This window comes from Chiloscyllium plagiosum, unplaced genomic scaffold (assembly GCF_037043375.1).
Source record: "Chiloscyllium plagiosum isolate Xiang-an unplaced genomic scaffold, Cpla_swu_hap1 HiC_scaffold_23, whole genome shotgun sequence".
Classification (NCBI taxonomy): Eukaryota; Metazoa; Chordata; class Chondrichthyes; order Orectolobiformes; family Hemiscylliidae; genus Chiloscyllium; species Chiloscyllium plagiosum.
Window position 1 is genome coordinate 51,651,217 of NW_028270161.1, and position 19,765 is coordinate 51,670,981.

At 41.2% G+C, this 19,765-nt stretch overlaps 1 long non-coding RNA gene across 1 annotated transcript in view; it reads right to left on the reverse strand.

Annotated features, from left to right (window-relative positions):
* Positions 1-8,898: 8,898 nt before the first annotated feature.
* Positions 8,899-19,765, reverse strand: part of LOC148145897 (uncharacterized) — a 118,942-nt gene continuing 108,075 nt past the window's right edge. The window contains exons 2-3 of the long non-coding RNA XR_015761223.1: positions 10,783-10,864; positions 8,899-9,000 (exon numbers count right to left, since the gene is read on the reverse strand). This is a non-coding gene — a long non-coding RNA (uncharacterized LOC148145897). The remainder of the gene's footprint in view (positions 9,001-10,782; positions 10,865-19,765) is intronic.

The following is a 19,765-nucleotide window of genomic DNA, read 5'->3' on the forward strand; positions in this document are numbered from 1 at the left end:
GCCTTTGTGCTAATCAGAGCACGGTGACTCAGTGGTTAGCACTGCTGCCTCACAGCACCAGGGGCCCGGCTTCAATTCCAGCCTCAGGTGATTGTCTGTGTGGAGCGTGCATGTTCTCCCCATGTCTGTGTAGGTTTCCTTCCACAATCCAAAAGATGAGCAGGTTAGATGAATTGGCTATGCTAAATTGCCATAGTGTTCAGAGATGTGTAGGTTAGGTGCATTAGGCAGGATAGAAATAGGATAGGGGAATGGGTCAGGGTGGGTTACTCTTCAGAGGAATGGTGTGAACATTGGGCCAAAGGGCCTGTTTCCACATTGTAGGGATGCCAAGTCTATGTCTTCTATGTCTAGAACACTGCTTATCAGTCATCCTTCTCTAGATGCTTCTATGAATTTGTAAGTGACACTGGGTGGCTAGTTCACTGTTACAGGGTATCTGGTTTATTAATTCAAAGTCACAGCTTCAAACAACAATTGAAGGGAAGATAAACTGCTTTTTCTTCAGACTTAACTTGGCTTACTGCACAGAATCGAGAGAGATCCTGGCAGTGTGTGAAGGCTTCACTGTATCTTGTTTACAGCCCCAAGCTGTTCAGCTGTATGGGAACCAATCACATAATTGTTGGCAAGGAGAGGACCTTTATACATGATAATGGGTTGCCAGCCCACAAACCAATCCTGCTGCTTGTCTCCAACCAAAGCTCCACTTTACATAACCCTTTGGCTCCAGTTCATCTGCAGCCACTGCTGTAATCCACATTGATACAAACATTGTTTACAGTGCGTTTCAAGCTTCAAACCATGCAGCAATCATTGCTCTATATGACTTCTCTCATGTCAGTCCAAATAAAGGACCAAAACATAACAACGCAGCATTTACACCATTTACTTGTATATTTTCAAGAATCACACACAATTTGTACTTGCAGAATTATATTTTATTTTGCTCAAACACTGCATGAATCCATGTAAGATTATGTAAATCCCTTTCTTGATTAGAATCAGTCTGAACATTGGGGCACAGACGGCCTCACACAGGGCACCTCACACCTTCAATGCAGTATCTGGGCCTAATGGCACCTATTGTTAAAGTTCACTTGAGAATGTAACTTTTAAGAAAAAGCTTTGTGATTTACATATGAAAGAACTGAAACCAACGTGGTCATTCTAAAAGAGAAAGACTTAACAAACAATCCAGGTCTTTTTCAATATATAATTTCAGTTGCATCACATTGTAAATTTTTGTTATAAATTCTGCGTCTTATGACCTTATACTCCACAACCACCTGATGAAGGAGCAGTGCTCCAAAAGCTAGTGCTTCCAAATAAACCTGTTGGACTATAACCTGGTGTGGTGTGATTTTTAACTTTCTAACTGTACAGTTTCCTTCTTCTGTCTTCAATTGTAGGAATTCTTGTTTTTTCCTTTTCTTCCGGTTCTCAGTCTTCATGTCTGCTTCTTCTTTTTCCTTGCAGGATCTGGTGAATTTTTTTTCTCAGGGCCCATTTTCTATTTTGCATGTAAATTCCATGTTTGACCAAAGATGTTCTTGCAACTGAGCCCCAAACTCATGCCCAATCCCACCATCTCCAGACATACCCACACAATTGGGCTGATGCCGTTACTGAGTGAGAGGTTGTAGGACCTCTGAAAATCGAACATAAACCAATCAGCCAATGGAATTTTAGCCCTGGCAAGAGCCTTTTGAAACCACCAGGCATACACATTTCAATTGAACAACTGAATAATAAATAAGACCACAAAACAGAACATGAATTAGCCAAGTTTCATGGGCAGCAGTTCAGAAATTCTTGGCTTACATTAAATGCCAATGTTGTTGTGGCTACCAATCCATATAAACCCGATAATGAGAAAGTGGTGAGTCTGGATCAGAAAGGGCTTACGATACAAGCTGTGGGAGCCATGTTACAATTGCAATGTAAAGTAGTGTTTAACACAATATTAGAATATTGCATCCAGCTTTGAGAACTTGAAGACAGGCATTAAAACCATGAAAGCAGTGTGAGAGAGATTCAATAAACAGAGATCACAAAAAGCAATATGCATGAAAATGACACTTATAGCATAAAATAACCCAAAATTTTCATGCAGAATTTTAATCCATGGAAAATTATAAATGCCACATCAAAAGAGCTGGGTCAAAGATGTGGATACTAAAGAGAGTTTCAAATCAGGTTGAGAGTTGAAGGATTCAGGGAAATATTTATTCCAGAGACTGGAGCAAGGACAGAACAGAATGCATAGCTGTCAATGCTGAGGCAAAGGCAGAGTGGATATAAAAGACCTGAGTCTGAAGAACTGAGAGTTCAGGGAAAGGGCTGGGAACTGAGGACGGTTTACAAAATAGGGAGAGGCAAGTCCTTGGTGGGATTTAAACTTGAAGATAAGTGTTGTAAATTCCAAGTATTGAAAAATCAGGAGCTAATGACAAAGGAGGAAAGGCGAAATGGGTAAGTGGGACTCAAAGTGGATAGAATGCAAAAAGTAAAAGATTTTAGTTATGAAAAACCGTGGTCCTTTTATCAGGCAGGAATTATTTTAAAAACAAAATACTTCAGGTACTGGGCAACTGAAACAATAAATAAAATCCACTAGAAAGCAACAGGTCAAGCTGTGTCAGAAAAAAGAAACATGGGCAGAATCTGAATGGCATGCGCTATGGGCTTGAAGTCTAGTGAGACCATTCACGATGTCAGGAGCATCTCATTCCATCTTTCTCACTAGGCAGCAGTGAGTTGACATTAAAATGGGAATTATTCCTTGTTAAATGCCTAGTTTAATGACTCAGCACATCTGATTTATATTCAGCTTTCTATCTTATCAAGCAAACTAGAGGCCCCTTGTGATGCAGTGGTAATGTCCCTACTCCTGGACTAGGAGGCCTGGGTTCAGGTTCCACCTCCTCCAGAGGTGTTTAATAACATCTGAACAGGTTGATTAGAAAAGGAGAATAAATTCGAAAAAGATTAAATAATCTAGATGTCCAGAAAACTCCACATGGAAACCAAAGTGATTTCTGCTTGCTGATTGCTCGAACCAACTTTTATGTTGAGTGTCAACAAAGTGCAGCTCAGGTCATGATCCATGTGAACAAGCCAGACCCAGCTCTTGTCCATAGACATTGGCACCTCTCATTTGTGAAAAACCTTCATGGCACCCCTCTGATACATTGTCGGCCACTCAAGAAGCACAGACCCATATTTCAGGGGACACTGGCATCTAGGATTAAATAAAGAGTGACAGGGACCTAGCTGAACAATTGGACTGGGCTGAACCTTAGGGCTGCTCGCTTGATCCTTTAGCATCCATTCACTTAATGCCTCGCTGAATGCTCAGAGTATACCTACCTTGCCATACATGTTAATGCATTCACGCAACTGGGCAGTATACCTTACTGTTCAGTCAAGAGTCATATATCTTGCTGTGTGGCAGTGTGCTACATCAGACACTCACCTGCACCATGTGCCAGCAGCTTACACAACAAACACACCCAGTGTGCAGCAAGTAGGCTGCCTTGTCTCACAGTCTCAGGAGAGTAGTCCTCACAGAAGTCAATGGAGGTACGCGTCAGTCAGGAGGTCCCAGAGCAATATGTCAAGGGCAGTAACCATGCCAGTCCAGGCCATGGTTCACTGTGTGGTCAGGGTATTCTGGGTCAGGGGTTTTTTTGCCTCTGCAGCCTGGAGAGTGGGTCACTGTTGCTCCTGTGGCTTTGTCGTGCCAGACAAGGGGAACTGATGCTAATGCAGTGGGACATGTACAGCCGTCATTCAGGGATCTGGGCATTTCTCATCCAAGACTGTCTGTTTAGATTGCTCAAGGGGTTTGGATCTTATTCGGTTTGTCAGGTCCATCCACTTGAAATAATGGGGTTGTGGGAATGGGGGAAAGGTGGCTTGTTGCTGCAGCAAAGAGACTTAATGAATTATTTGTTTGCTCAGGAGGCTGCGTGCTGTGGGGGGAAAGGGGTGAAACAAAATTGTTCCAAAAGCCATGTCATCTCTGAGCTCACCATATTATGGGCGGCACGGTGGCACAGTGGTTAGCACTGCTGCCTCGCAGCGCCAGAGACCCGGGTTCAATTCCCGACTCAGGCGACTGACTGTGTGGAGTTTGCACATTCTCCCCGTGTCTGCGTGGGTTTCCTCCGGGTGCTCCGGTTTCCTCCCACAGTCACAAAGATGTGCGGGTTAGGTGAATTGGCCATGCTAAATTGCCCGTAGTGTTAGGTTAAAAGGGGTAAATGTAGGGGTATGGGTGGGTTGCGCTTCGGCGGGTCGGTGTGGACTTGTTGGGCCGAAGGGCCTGTTTCCACACTGTAAGTAATCTAATCTAATCTAATCTAAAAAACTGTGAAGGGGTAACAGTGTCTGTGAAGGAGGAATGTGGTTGAACATAAGTCTTGAGTGTGGATGGGTGCAGGAGCAAAGATAAAGTGTAGGGTCATAGAGAGAAGGCTTTTACCCTGGAGCAGTGGAGAGGGTCATTGACCTTCTTGTGTCATTGCCAGCCATTCTTCTGGACGTGGTAAAGGTACTGAGCCTGGCAACCTCGGCTCAGACTGCCAGGATCTGGTTGGAAGTTGGCTCCCTCATCTGATCTTCTGGGGAGGGGCTAAACCTTTCTGCATCATGCCCTCCAGGAGGGTTCTCCAGTTCCGCGTCGGAGCATAGCGGTGCCGACTTACCTTTCTCTGCCGTCTTTAGAGTCTGTCTTTCATACAGCAGGGCAGCTTCGCATTGCCAGTGCTCGTCTGGGTACACAGAGGCCTTCTAAATCTGTGGCAGGCACAAGGGCAGCTGGTCTTTTGGCAGGTAGCAGTGGAACAGTAATTGTTTGGCAGTGACTCATGGTAATGTGGGACTGGAATTGGATATTAGGAATGTCATAGGATTGTGGTAGGTAGTTAATAAGGCAAGTTTGTTAAGATCCAGCAATAAAACCCATGGTAGGCCTCATGGTAGAACCCTCCCAAAATCTCAACGCAACTCGGGCTTAGCCAAAGAAACATAAGATTCAGCCTATGGTTAGCATTTCAGATCAAGCGATCTTTCATCCAAACATGTGAGGAGAGATTACTCAAGAAATCTGTTTCTCTGCAAAGATCAGTTCTGGGTCAGACAGTTGGTAACTGGATAACAGAAATTTAAAATTGCCACCCAACAATCTTAAAGTGAGAGGAGAGAGATTTAAAAAAAAAACACAAGGGGCAAATGTTTTACACAGTTGGTGGTTCGAGTATGGAATGAACATCCTGCGGAAGTGATGGATGTGGGTATGATCGCAACATTTAAAAGACATTTAACTAGGTACATGAGTAGAAAAGATTTGGAAGGATATGGGCCAGGAGCAGGCAGGTGGGACTGGTGTAGTTTGGGATTGTGTTTGGCATGGACTGGTTGGACCAAATGGTCTGTTTCCATGCAGTATGACTCTATTAGGGTAGGAGAATTTTAATTCTTGTTTATTTTTTTTAATTTTACTTTTTGTTTACATTCAAGATTCTTCAGGCATGGAGTGGTCTAGAAGAAAAATTGGTAGGAGTCAATTCCATTTTGGCATTTAAATTGGTTCTTGATAAATGTTGCTCTTTCAGGAAGCCTTCTGTTCTGCAATATTTATTCTTTGATTTATTTGTGAATTGAGATCATTTTAGGATGATGAAAGGCAAATATTTGAGATGTTTGAAGCAGTACCTTTCCAGGTTTTACAGATATCTGTGGATCACAAACATTACCTCAGCAAGATTAGAGTTTTAATTGACTTAGATTGCAATGAGATGCATTTTCTTTATAATGCATTTATGAGCTGTGGACATTGCTAGACTGGGCAGCATTCACTGTCCATCCCAAGTTGCTATGAAGAAGCTGGTGGTCAACCATTCTTTTGATGAGTGGTTTCAGCCACTTCAGAGGATAGTTAAGAATCAACCATATCGCGAAGTCCCCAGAGTCACATGTAGGCCAGCTTGCAAAACGAGAGTAGATTTTTTTTCTTTGCAAGACTTTATGAACTGGACAGAGTTGTACGGCAATGCTTACCTTGATTGATACTAGCTTTTTTAATGTCAAAATTATTTAACAAACTGAAGGTAAATTCCCTAACTGCCAAGGTAAGACTTAATCTCATGTCTTTGCATCATTACTAATCCATGAGTATGATCACAATGCCATTGTTCTTGTGATAAAAAATATTAGTCGACTCCATTCATCTGCAGTAGCATAATCTGCCGCATTTAATTCTGACAATTCTGAAAATCTTCTACAAATAGCACATAAAAACCATTATCAGTATGTATGCATTTTTAGAAATGGTACAATAGTTATAAATAAGTCAATGATTTAATGGATGCTTTGTGGCTCTTTCCCGTCAAGCGAAGTAAGACAGAGATTTTCTTAAAAGGAAGAGATGTCTCATTAACTTAAAACATTTTCTCAGATATATTTTGGCTTTATTTAGTTTCAAACTCGACTGAAGGTCTGCATACAAAGCAGAAACTCAAGCATTAACAAAAGTAGCTATATTTTATTTAAAAGCATCTCCCTCAAAACAAGTCAAGTAATGCACATAAGTTCCATTCAGAAGTTCAAAGCAATATCATAGAATCATAGGAACCCTACAGTATAGTAGCAGGCCATTCGGCCCATTGAGTCCCCATCCACTCTCCAAACAGCAATCCAGACCTACCCCTCCTAGCCTATCCCTGTAATCTTGCATTTTCCATGGCTAATCCACTTCACCTGCACATCCCAAACTCTGTGGCCCGTATGTCTAACCTGCATATCTTTTGACTGTGGGGGGAAACCAGAGCACCCAGAGGAAACCCATGCAATTATAACATGTGAATAAGCAACTCTGATTGAATTATGTTACCGTAAGGGCCAATTTAATATTTGCATGTTTACAACTGTGGTCATATAGTGTGTGATTGCCATGCTAATTGGGAACTTCTTCCACAACTGGTGGTCACTGCAGGAGGGTACCATCTCTTCTCAAACTGACATTTTGATTTCATTTATTAAGTTTGCATTGAAGTTTTAAATTGGATTATTATCCATTTAAGAAGTTGTCACTAGATAGCTTTGTTTAAAGATTAAATTTGTTCTGTTGTTTTTTTATTGATCACTTAAAATAATATAAGGCAAAATCTACACTGAAGCGAAAGAATATAACTTGCCTTTCTAAAGCACTCTCTACAAGCTCAAGGTATCCTTTTTCAAAGCTAATACAGGTTTACTGTCTCAAATCAGCTAGCCAAAACTGGGGCTGTCCAAAAACCAAACCTTTTTGATTTTTATTTTCATTTTAAGCAAATTGCACTGATCTAGGGAAAAGGAAAAAAAAACAAGAAATTGGGATTATATTGACTGTGCAAAAGGTTCATTACTGTCAGCAGCAACATGACCATTAACCTTAAAGTGCTTTGCAATCATTTCAGTTGGTTTTCCTGTGCATCCTATTCACTAGATTGAGGTATTTCGATTTGCATTAAAATGTTCAGATTTTTTTTTCTGAAAAGCAGCAAAATCCATACATCCTCTGGCATTGCTGGTTTTGAGTTTGTGTGCATGTAAAATAAATTTTAAGTTGTAGTCCCTGTTATAATGTGGGAGTTAGTGCAGTGAACAATGTCTCCACAACACCAGTATGCTAATAACTAGATCATTTGTTTTATTAATATTGCTTGAAGAATAACCATTGAGCAGATCCATGTGGAATAGCCATTGGGCAGCATGGTGGTTCTATGGTTAGCACTGCTGCCTCACAGAACCAGGAACCCAGGTTTGATTCCAGTCTCAGGCAACTGTCTGTATGGAGTTTACATTTTCTCCCTGTGTCTATGTGGGTTTCCTTTGGGTGCTGTGGTTTCCTCCCACAGTCCAAAGATGAGCAGGTTACGTGGATTGGCTATGCTATATTGCACATAGTGTCCAGCGTTATGTAGACTAAGTTTGTTAGCCATAAGGAATGCATGGTTACAGGAATAGGGTAAGGGGGTGGATCTATGTAGGATGCTTGTCAGAAGGTCGGTATGGACTGATTGGCCTGCTTCCACTCTGTCGGGATTCTATGAGAACTCTTTACCTCCTCTTCAAGTAGTGCTGGCGGACCTTTCAGGGTCACCTGTGAGGGCATCAATTTTAGTATCTTATGCAAAAGACAGCATTTTTGAGAGTGAGGCACTCCCACATTCCTGCAGTGGAGCATCAGTATTTGTTATCTGTATTTTTAATCAACATGATCTGACACACCTCAGGAGCAGATGGGACTTGAACATAGTTATTCTGGACTAGAGGTTGGGACATTGCCACTGTGCCACAAGACCCTTATTAATTTGACATTCCAAATTAATAAATTGTATTAAAGTTCAACCAGTGTCCACAGTGGGCTTTGAATCAGGGAAAGGGCCTGACTTCTGAATTGGTAGGACAGTGAAATGATCACTGTGTCACCACCTTCTTGCCAGTCTTGAGTTTGCACTGAGGATCCTGCACAAGGATCGACGAGTTTATGATTCAGAGGCACGTGAATGGAGACTGTTACATGAGGACAAAGAATAGGAACTGTTATTTATTATTTTCTTTGTGAAGACTTTCCAGTCTATTGTTATGGCAGCAATGTCATTGCACTTACAATTTGGCAAGTCAACCGTTACATGTGTCCCAAAGATGTTTGAGTAAAAGTTGTATGCTGTTGTCTTTGTGGCTCAACTGATATTCTGTCTGAGCAATGCTTTTCTGTTCATCTTTAGAAAGAAGATGTGTTGAAATTGGGATCTGGTGAGTTCACAAGATACATAACAATTAATTCTAAAATAGACTTAATTTTCTTTCACCTCAACATCTGGTGTATTGTCAGGAAACAATAACTTTATTTCCCTCCATCTCATCTTTGAAGATCTTCTTTGAGGATCACCTTTTATACCTGCTTCACTTATATATCGGAGACTCTCTTACTTGTAAATAGCATTAGTCCTGTAAAACACATGAAGAGTGTCTTGCTATAAAACCTTCAACTTATTTTATGATTGGGCTTAATAAAGAATTCTACAATGTGTTCACCTCATAGTGTTTATGCTTAACTTTTACAGGAGGCGCAAATGTAATATTTAGATTATCCTTTTGGACAAGTTGTTCCTATAGTAAGTAGAATTCCTTATTGGGGAAAAAAATTGGAGGCACAACAGAAGTACCACGGTTGAGAGTTTAATGACCACCAAATCCCAGCAGCACAGGACCACAATCTGCCGAACAGTTGGAGCTTTGACCCATTCAAAGACTTACTCAGAAAAGCATCAGCATTAGCCTCTGGACTGCTATGTAAAGAAACGTTAAAACAAAACATTACATGTTCAAAACAAAATTTGCAGTTAAAACAAAACACGTCTCTGCACTTAAGATATTTGACTTTCAAAACAGTTTAGGAAATGTGCTTGACAGAAATAGTAGCTTTAGTCAATTTTTTTTACCTCTGGAGATTTAGGATTCACATGAAGCTTGGGGAAAAGGCATGATGGCTGCTACAGATTTGAGAAACATGTCAAAGAAGGTCATGGTGGTTTAGTTGTGAAGGATTAGACTAAGTTAGTCTCTATCCTCTCGAGTATAAGCATCAAACCACAGGGCTAAACTGGCTGTAGTTCAACAAACAGATCAGTTTGCACTCTAAGGGCCCCAGGATCTACAGTTGACGCACCATCCGTTTAACTTCTGCTGTTTTGATGTTTTGTGCGTGGAGGCAATTGCAGAACCCCAAAGTGTCTGTAGCCCTTAATGGCACCTGGAAAAGTCTACCAGTTTTGCACTTGTCGGAATACCTAGTCTTAAAAATGCATATCTTCTCTGTAACATAACAATAAAAATTAAAAGGTGTGATTCTCCTGTAGTTCATAATCTGGAAATAATGTAGCAAATTGTAAGCTTTAACTAAACAAATGTGAACACCCTCGCTCGCAAGTTCACAGAAAAATTAGAAGCAAAATCAGATGTAACATCAATTTAGTTCAATATTTGCAAGTTTAATTAGTTCAGTCATGCTGTTTCTAAATGTGCATTTAACCTCTGTTAATCATTGACCATGAATTAATATTACATTAAATGGGGACAATCAAATTTTAGAATTATTTTGTATTATGTATGTAAGGTAGCAGGCCAGAGGGAAGCTAGACGTTACAGGAGACTGCAGATGAAAGTATTTGATAGGTGCCATATGCTTCACCAAGGGAAACTGGCTCTGTTCCAGCCTCTGACGGCAATTGATTGACATCAGCAATTCAGTTGTAAGTTTCGCAGCATAAGCTCCCACAGGTAGGGCTTAAGACACACTTCAGTTTCCAATGCCAAGACTGCAGAACTCTCTCACTAACAATGCTCAAGGCTAATAGCTCAAAATTAGAGAGGCATAGATTTCAGAGAAAGCATGCCTCTAATTGACTAAAGCACCACTAATCACCAGCTGCACAGAGGCCCATTTTCTGAAGCGCTGTCATAAATGAATTAACATATCTTGGCACTAATTATTTTGAGAAGACGCTAAGATTTATTGCGTAATATTGTCCTTAAACGTAGAAGTACATCATTCAATAAGCTCTGTAAAATTTATTTTTATCTTGAAGACGTCAGGTTTTATTGACAGGAATGACGTAGCTAGTTAGTCATTTGGTGCTACGAACCTCATATGGTGTCAACTCTAAATGCGCTTCCTCACTGAAATTCACATGATGCTCTCATTCAGTTCTGACATTTATGGTTACTTACAGCTATATGTTTCTGCCTGCATTCTTCATTCATTTGTGAAATGTTATTTCCTGGTGTGTTCTTTCTTATTACTGTAGAATTCCTGCAAAAAAAACATAAATTAAGTAGGATCAGCAGTTCAACAAATGTGAGTTATTTGCCTGTAAGTATTCTAACATTAGTGGAATATTCAATCTCATTCAGCATTCGCACTATGTCAAATTTACTGAAAGGGCTATTGTATCCTGAATTTTTCATGTTTATGTTGATATCAGAAGAACATTGTCTCCTCATTACAAAAACATAGAAAACAGAAGAAGGATTAGGCTATCTGGCCATTCATGCCTGCTCTGCTATTTAATATGTTCATGGCTGATCATCCAACTCTGTACCCTGTTCCCTCTTTCTCCCCATTCCCTTTAGCCCTTAAACTATCTCTAACTCATTCTTGAAAACATTCAATATTTTGGCCTCAACCGCTTTCTGCGGTAATGAATTCTACAGACTCTTTACTCTCTGCATAAAGATTTTGCCTCATCTATATCTTAAATGGCCTACCCTATATCTTTAGACCATGACGCCTAGCTCTAGACTTCCAGGTCATTTTGGTCAATCATATTTATTAATAATATTAATTATAATAATACCAAATATCAATGCTAATTATTGGTCAGCAATTATACACAAATTGGGGAATTAGTTATGATGTATTGTTTTATGTCTAGGATTTATTATTTAGAACCTGCATTAGTTGCGGTCCGTAACTGAGTCGGAGATACTTATTTTTTAACCAACTACAGGACTCAGCAGAAAGAATTCAGTAGATTAGATTACTTAGTGTGGAAACAGGCCCTTTGGCCCAACAAGTCCACACCGACCCACCGAAGCGTAACCCATCCATACCCCTACATTTACCCCTTACCTAACACTATGGGCAATTTAGCATGGCCAATTCACCTGACCTGCACATCTTTTGGACTGTGGGAGGAAACCGGAGCACCCGGAGGAAACCCACGCAGACACGGGGAGAACATGCAAACTCCACACAGTCAGTCGCCTGAGGCAGGAATTGAACCCGGGTCTCTGGCGCTGTGAGGCAGCAGTGCTAACCACTGTGCCACCGTGCCGCCCAGTACTGAGGGGAGGTGCAGGAATGAAAAAGACTGGGTAAATACAGATTATTTACTAACGCTATTTAATTAATATGAAAAGCTATCAATGCTATCAAAGGTTAATCAATGATAATTTTTAACAACGTTGGTCCCCAATGTACATTGGCAGAATCTAATTGTGATCATGACAACACATTATACTTTGCAGTGTTCCATTTAGTAACAGTAGAACAAATGCTAAAGGTTATATTACAGGTTTAGTGAATGCAAGCTCAAAGTCTGAGTATTGTGCATTACTGATGGGCCTTCAGCATTAAGATTGTTTCTTGGCAACATGAACAGGGTGCTATATGCCCTTGCCTTGAATAGCAGGTCAGTTGTGGTATTGGATGGAGTGCAGTCCTTCTTTGATGTGTTGGATCATCTCTGGGATGTGTTTGCACTGAGTCATCATCAGTGCCTTTTGATGTAATACTCCTCATCATTCTTAATTTAGTGCAACTGGCTGCATTGTAACTTTCCCTATTGACTGTTATATTGCACTTGGTGCATAACATTATAGAAAGTGACTGGTGCTTAAATTACTGCTCAGGATTTAACGGGACAGCTGGAGGGTACCGCCACCCTCCCCAACCAGTTGGAAGACTGCCCGTGCAATTCACACCCTGAAGGGTGGACATCCTAATCTCAAGAAGCTGCCAGTGAATCAGACGTTGGCTGCTCCGTACCAGGAGCAGTTGTTTCCTTCCTGCATCTCCTCAAATGCTGGGTTCCTTCACTGGGCACTGGCTGCCTGTCAAAGAGGGAACCCTATGAGGCTGCAGACAAACCCCACAAGAGTGCCTGGGTAGCCTTGAGGAGCCACGGAATACCCACCCGAATCCATGAGTGCCACCAGTCCCGGTGTGCTTTAGGGATAACTGGTGTCTTGCATCTCATTAGTGAGCCTAATTTGTATCTTGCTGGAAACTGCATGCTAATAACCCTGCTATTCTTTCTGAGCCCTCACCATCATGCTCACTTTGCAAGCTCAACAAAATCTCATCTATCATATTCACTGCAAGAGAGTTGGAGCAGGCAGCCTGAGGTGACTGTTGGGAACAGGAACAGGCTGCAAGACCATGATAGCAGACAGCCCTGGATTGAGGTCAAGCCCATGTGAGGACAGTAAGCCCAGCATAGCCAGGTGCTCATGGACTGTGATGTTGTACTGTTAACAGTGTTTCTTTGTTGTTCCATTTTTTTTTAGTAAAAAGGACTGTAATGCTGAATGTCCTAACTTTGTCTTCTTCATTTTTATGCTTTGTACTGAGGATGGTACTGTAAGTGACGACTTGTAAACTTTTCGCTGTACTCGTGTGAGTGCATGTGACAACAAACCTATTCAATTCAATTCTCTGAGCCAGGGTTTGCTCAGAAGCACATAACTAATGGCAACATTTTAGGTTTTTCAAAATGACTGCGTTGATGGGATATGGGTGTCAGTGATAAGGCTGGCATCTGCTTCTTCTGAACCGACTGGCTTGCTGGACCATCCCAGAGAGCTGATAAGAGTCAACCATATAACCATACACCTGGAGACATATGTAGCTCAGAATGACAAATTACAGGGCCCATTTTCTGAACAAATAGTTTTAGATAACAATTCATGATATTTGTATTTAAGTATCAAACTTAAATCACGTTCACTGCCATGATGAGATTTGAACCCGCATGCAGTGTATATTCCTGGGCCTTTGGATTACAAGCTCAGTGACATTGCCACTATGCCACAATCTTCCCCTTTCCCAAATCACATGACCCCTCTTTCCCAGGTCACAGAGTTATTGTTTCATGTCAGACCACCCGCTGCCAGTGAATGGGATTCGTGTGATCCAACCTTCATTTCCAAACCTTATTAGGGACAGTTCCCCAAGTTCTGGAAACTAGATTTGGACAGGCCTGCCATTCTCTCTGACCATTCACTACCATGCCCACCTGGGAAATCTCATCCAGGTGTACACCCGGCTTCCTACAGCTGCAGAAATGGGTAACCACTCATCCGAAGACCTCCTCACTGTGGACATTAACCTGCTCCAGTAACTTGACTGCTTGTGGGAAACTCAAAAATAAATGCAGTATTGCATGCTAGGGAAATTCCAGCCCAACCTTCTCATGCTGATTTTCTCAGACATTGAAGAATCAAACCATCTGTTTTGGGGGGATGGTGAATGAGGGAAGAATGTGGACCAGGACATCAGAGGATTTCCCTTCTCCTTGCGAATAGTGAAGAGATGGTCTTATTGAGACATGTAAAACCCTGAGAATACTTGATAAGTGGAAGCTGCAGGGAGGTTTCACCTTGAGTTTAAAACTAAGGGAAACAGTTTGAAAGGTTAGGTGGCTATCAATTAAGACAGAGTTAGTGTAATTATTTCATTCTCAAAGCGTTGTTAGTCTCGGAACTCTCATTCCCAAGGGCAACAGTGCTATGTCACTGTGCATCTTCAAGATTGAATGAGATTTTGATGAAAAAGGGAGTCAAAGGTGATGTGAGGCATTTGGAAAACCAGAATCAAGGCCACAATCAAATCAATCGTGTTTATTAAATAATAGATCAGGTGCATGGGGCTAAATGGTCTATTCTTGCTTTGACTTTTTGTGATGTGTGTGAACCATACCACATAAGTTGATTGATGACTATTGAAGGAAGCCTGCTGTGGAGTTAGTAACTTTGGATATGTTTAAAGGAGTTGGCAAACTCTAAATGCCATAATATAGCAGCGTACAATGTAAATCGATTTAAAGTACATTTTCATGGAATTATTCTATACTGCATGATTCTACAATTCTATGATATAGCTCTGTACTTAAAAGACAAGTGAACAATAAATTGACAAGCATTGTGTAAGCATTCGTGCATATTATAGTACTTTATCCAGTGGAGAAAATGATCTATTGAATTCAATATTATCAGGAAACTGATTTCAATTGATTATCTGGATACTGTGTTTTGAGTCTTTCACTATTTAAGGGTTTGTTTATGCTTTGACAAAAGTGCTGAACAGATAGCAGGCATCTTTGCTTGAAATGCCACCAAGGCTGTGAGAAGCGAATAAGACCAAAAATCGTAGGAGCAGAAATTAGGCCATTCAGCCCATCAAGTCTGCTTCACTATTTAATCATGGCTGATAGGTTTCTCAACTCCGCTCTCCCACTTTTTTTCTGAAACCGTTGATCCCCTTGATTCTCAAAAAACTATCCATCTCAGGCTTAAATATATTCTATAAACCTGGCCTCCACAGTCTTCTGTGACAATGAATGCCATAGATTCACCACTTTCTGGCTGAAGAAGATTCTCCTTATCTCTTTTCTAAAGAGTCTTCCCTTTACTCTCAGGCTATTCCCTTGGGTCCTAGTCTCTCCTACCAATGGAAACATCTTCCCAACGTCTACTTCGTCCAGGCCATTCAGTGTATTGTATGTTTCAATTAGATCTCCCCCCCTCACCCCAATCTTTCTAAAATCAATCGACTATAAACCTAGAGTCCTCAAAGGTTCCTTATATGTTAAACTTTTCATTCCTGGGACCATTCTTGTGAACATCCTCTGAACATACTCCAGGCCCAGTACATCCTCCCTGAAATATGAGGCCCAAAGTTGCGCACGATATTCCAAATGTGAAGTGACCAGAGCCTTATACAGCCTCAGAAGTACCTTCCTGCTTTTATATTCAAGTTCTGTCAAAATAACTACTTTCTGCCAGACAGCCAAGCTTCTATCCATGCTAGGACTTTGCCTCTGACACCATGGGTCTTTATCTTACACTGTAGCCTCCTGTGAGGTACCTTTGTCAAAGGCCTTCTTCAGAATCAGGTAGATAACATCCTTGGTCTAACCTGCTCATTACTTCCTCAAAGAATTCTAGCATTTTCATCAGGCATGACTTCCCCTTGATGAAACCATGCTGACTTTGCCCTATTTTACTATACACTTCCAAGTATTCAGAATCCTTCACAAAGGATTTCAGGATCTTACCCATGGCCAAGGTTAGTCTAATCATAATTTTCTGTCTTTTGCATTACTCCTTATTTAAACAGGGATATCATGTTAGCGATTTTCCAGTCCTCTGGGACCCTCCCTGATTCTAGCAATTCCTGAAAGATCACCACTAATGCCTCCACTATCTCTTTAGCTATCTCCCTTCAAACTCTGAAGTGTAGTCCATCTGAGCCAGGTGATTTATCCACCTTAAGGCCATTCAAATTTTCTAGCACCTTCTCCTTGGTGATGGCAGCCATACTCAGCTCTGCCCCCTCACACTCTTGAATTTTTGGGATATTACTCATGTCTTCCACCATGAAAACTGACACAAAGTAATTATGCAGTTCCTCAGTCATTTCCTTATTCCCCACTACTATCTCTCCAGTGTCATTTTCCAGTGGCCCAATGCCCACTTCTACCATTCTTTTTCCCTTTTTATATCGAAAGAAACTCTTACAGTCTTCCTTTATATTATTGGCTAGCTAACACTCATACTCAATCTTCTTCCTCCTTATTTCTTTTGTTGCTCTTTGTTGGTCTTTACAAGATTCCCAATTCTCTGGTTTCCCACTGCCCTTCACCACATTATAGGTTTTCTCTTTTGCTTTTATTCTGTCCCTGACTTCCCTGGTCGGCCGTGGTTGCTTTATCCTCCCTGTACCATGCTTCCTTTTCCTCGGGATGAATTTCTGCTGTGTCTCCTGAATTACTCCCAGAAACTCCTGCCACTGCTGTTCCACTGTTGTTCCTGGTAGGCTCCTCTCCCAGTCAATTTGACTCAGCTCCTCCCTCGTGCCTCTGTACTTGCCTTTATTCAGCTGTAATACCATTACCTCTAATTCTATCTTCTCCCTTTCAAATTGCAGAGTAAATTCAATCATATATGATCACTGCCTCCGAAAGATTTCTTCACCTAAAGCTCCCTTATCAAGTCTGCCTCATTGCACAACACTAAATTCAGGATTTCCTGTTCCATAGTGGACTCCACCACAAGCTGCTCCAAAAAAGCCATCGCATAGACATGCAACAATTCCTTATCTTGCAATCCACTAACAAATTGATTTTCCCAATCCACCTGCATATTAAAATCCCCTGTGATCACTGTAACTTTGCCATTCCTGCACATCCTTTCTATCTCCTGGTGTATATTGCACCCCAGCTCCTGACTACTATTTGTAGGCCTTTATATAATTCCAACTATAGTTTTTTTACCTTTGCAGTTCCTCAATTCTACCCACACAGATTCCAGACAATTTGACCCTACTTCATTTCTTGCAATGGATTTAATTTTATTTCTTATGCCCGAAACATCGATTCTCCTGTTCCTCCGATGCTGTCTAATCTGCTATGCATTTCCAGCACCACACTCTGGACTCTATTCTCCAGCATGTGCAGTCCTCACTTTCTCCTTGTTGATTTCTACCCCACCCTCTCTGCCCACCTGCCCATTTTTTCGATAGGATGTATAGTAGATAGCTATAAGTCTGGCTAGATAACTTCAAAGACTTTAGGGGAATTAGGGATAGGCAAAAAATGGAATCCTTTCAATTGGAATTTAAATATTTCGTGAACAATTGACTAAGAATCATAGAGTCACAGGGATCTAATGCCATTTGGCCCAAATTGGTCCATGCCGATTAAAATGTCCATCCACCCTAACCCCACTTTCTTGCACTTGGCCCATATCCTTCTAAACCTTTCCTATCTATGTTTTTGTCCAAATGTATTTTAAGTGTTGTTAATGTACCCACCTCAACCATTTCTGCTGACAGTTTATTCCACATACGTACCACTCTCTGTGTAAAAAAGTTGCCCCTCAGGTTCCCTTTTATTCTTTCCCCACTCGCATTAAACTGTTGCCCTCTCATTTCAATTCCCCACTTCTGGGAAAAAGGCTGAGTGCAGTCACTCTTTCATAATGATACACACTTCTGAAAGTGGAGTTGCAGGTAGATAGGATAATGAAGAAGGCATTTGATATGCTTTCCTTTATTGGTCAGAATATTGAGTACAGGAGTTGGGAGGTCATGTTGTGGCTGTACAGGACAGGCCACTGTTGGAATATTATGTGCAATTCTGGTCTCCTTCCTATCGGAAAGATGTTGTGAAATTTGAAAGGGTTCAGAAAAGATTTACAAGGATGTTCCCAGGGCTGGAGGATTTGAGCTATAGGGAGAGGCTGAACAGGTTGGGGCTGTTTTCCCTGGAGCGTCAGAGGCTGAGGGGTGACCTTATAGAGGTTTAATAGACAGGATAAATAGACAAAGTCTTTTCCCTGGGTCGGGGTGTCCAAAACTAGAGGGCATAGGTTTAGGATGAGAGGGAAAAGATATAAAAGAGACCTAAGGGGCAACTTTTTCACACAGAGGGTGGGACATCTATGGAATAAGCTGCCAATGGAAGTGGCAGAGGCTGGTATAATTGGAACATTTAAGAGGCATTTGGGTGGGTTTATGAATAGGAAGGGTTTGGAGGGATATGAGGTGCTGGCAGGTGGGACTAGATTGGGTTGGGATACCTGGTCGGCATTGACGGGTTGGACTGAAGCATCTGTTTCCATTCTGTATATCTCTACGACTCTATGACTCTAAGAATATCCCTCAGCCTCCTATGCCCTAAAGAATAAAGTCCTAGTTTGTCCAATCTCCTCCTATAATTCAGACCCTTGAGTCCTGGCAACATTCTTGTAAATTTCTTCTGCACTCTTTCCAGTTTAATAACATCCTTCCTATAGCAAGGAGACAAAAACTGAACACAATACTCCAAGTGCGGCCTCACCAACGTTCTGTACAACTGCAGCATAACTTCCTAACTTCTACACTCAATGCCCTGACTGATGAAGGCCAGTGTGCCAAAAGCCTTCTTCACTGTCCTCTCTACCTGTGACTTTCAGTATTGTTATTTCAGACAGCTTTCGATAATATACCACACATTTGGTTCATTAATAAGATGAGCCCATGATGCTCATGGTAGCATATTCACATGAATAATGGATTGACTAACTGATAGAAAACAAAGGGTTGGGATAAGGGGGGAGATTTTTTGGATGGCAACCTGTAACTAGTCAAGTGCCATAGGTATCAGTGTTGGAACGACAATTATTTACAATATATATTGATGACATTTATGAGGAAATTGAATGAACTACAGTAGCCAAGTTTGTGATGTCATAAAAATAGATTGGGAAGCAAGTGGTGAGAAAGACAAAGTCAACAAAGCGATATGGACAGATGAAGCAAGCGGGCAAAAACCTTGCTGATGGAATATAATATTAGAAAGTATAAGTTTATGCACTTTGGCAGGAGGAATAGAGGAGCTGAATATTATTTAAATGGGGAAAGACTGTAGAAAGCTATAAAACAGCGAGGTTTTGGAGTCCTTGTCCATGAATTCCAAACAGCTAGGATCCAAGTTCATTGGGCATTAGGGATGCCAAATGGAATGTTGGCCTTTATTTCAAAGGTAATGGAGTATAAAAGTACAAAGGGCTTATTAAAACCATACAAGGCCACCGCTAGATTACTGAGAACAATTTTGGGGCCCTTATTTAAGGAAATACATACTGCCATTGGAGGCAGCCCAGTAGAGGTTCACTAGGCTGGTACCAGGGATGGAGGAACTGTCTTATTAGGAGAGGTTGCACCGGTTGGATCTGTACCCCTTGGACTTTAAAAGAATGAGAGGTGCCCTAATTAGAACATACCAAATACTTAGGGGACTTGACTTTCCCTTTGTCAGAGAGACGAGGACTAGAGGTTTTAATCTCAGAATAAAGGGTCACACATTTAAGACAGAGATGAGGAAATATTTCTTCTCTCAGAGGGCAATTAATCTGTGGAATTCTTTACTACAGAGGGCTGTCGAGGCTG